The 1,241-nt window shown below is 38.2% G+C and overlaps 1 pseudogene; it reads right to left on the reverse strand.

Annotated features, from left to right (window-relative positions):
* Nucleotides 1-266: 266 nt before the first annotated feature.
* Nucleotides 267-850, reverse strand: LOC122747644 (annotated as a pseudogene).
* Between the last annotated feature and the right edge of the window lie 391 nt (nucleotides 851-1,241).

Raw genomic sequence — 1,241 nt, forward strand, 5'->3', positions numbered from 1 at the left:
CAGTGGATAAAGCACCAGCCCTTGATTCAGGAGGACCTGAGTGTAAATCTGACCTCTGACACTTGACACTTACTAGCTGTGTGAACCTGGGCAAGTCACCTCATTGCCCCACAAATAAATAAATAAATAAATAAAAATTTATCATCCATAGTCTGTTCATTTCACCAGAGAAACAATGATTTAACATATATGCTTAGTCATGTGAAAGAAAACTGAGACAGAGATATCTGGATCACTTCATAACTTGCGATACTCTCATTTGCCTATTATTTAGTCTTTGTCTCCATGCCCGCTTCCTGAACCTCTTTCATTTCTAAGAGTTTTTCATCATTTTCTAATGTTTGCTGAAGTTCATGGATAGTACTAAGAAGTACATGGAACTACTATTACCTTAATTCCAGCTTATATTCAACATTTTCTTTTATATGAGAAAGATGTTATAATTCTTTCCCAAAGCATCTAGTTCCTTTAACATTTTATTTCTGTTTGTATGGTGCTTTTTCCAAAGCATAATAGTCCTGGCAATTTTTTCACATTTGTTTTGCTTGAGGGATCTGCTTTTTGCACTCAGCATTTTTTGTATGCTCCAACTATGCTATTTTCTATGTCTGTAAATTTTTTCAAAGTTTTCCATTTCTCTTGGATACATGTCTTATGCAAGCAGGGTTATTCCTATTGAAAATTCACATTGAGACAGCTTGCTCAGCATGTGCTGGTATTGGTTGTCCCCTGTCTTAGATCCAGCATTGCACCATTTAATGAAACTCTCCACTAACAGGCTGATTCTCCAGTCATCACCAGCACCATTACCATCAATTAAGAGATGCTTCCTTATAACTTCATTGTCCATTACTGTCCCTGTGGCACATTTTGTGTCAGCAGGTCAGGTCAAACTCCCAAGATGAAGAGGAGGAACAGACATGGAGGGCACCAAAGCCATGCCCTGAGTGACTTGGAAGGAAGGAATTGGTAGGTTGCTTGGAGAATTTAAGCTGATCTTTATTCTATTTTCAGTTTCTCTCATCCACTGTCAAGGTGCCAACTTCACCTCCATCCACTCAAATCTATATTATCAGCTCTGTTATCTCCTCCTGAATTCTAGGACCTCTTTTTAGGCTGCCTATTGGGAGATGATATGGTGAGATAAGAAAAACCTTGACTCTTGAGTCAAAGGATCACTTCCTAGGTTCAAATACCCATCTGATACTTATTTCCCGTGTAACTTTAGGCAAATCACTTAA

This window comes from Dromiciops gliroides, chromosome 3 (genome assembly GCF_019393635.1).
Source record: "Dromiciops gliroides isolate mDroGli1 chromosome 3, mDroGli1.pri, whole genome shotgun sequence".
Taxonomy (NCBI): domain Eukaryota; kingdom Metazoa; phylum Chordata; class Mammalia; order Microbiotheria; family Microbiotheriidae; genus Dromiciops; species Dromiciops gliroides.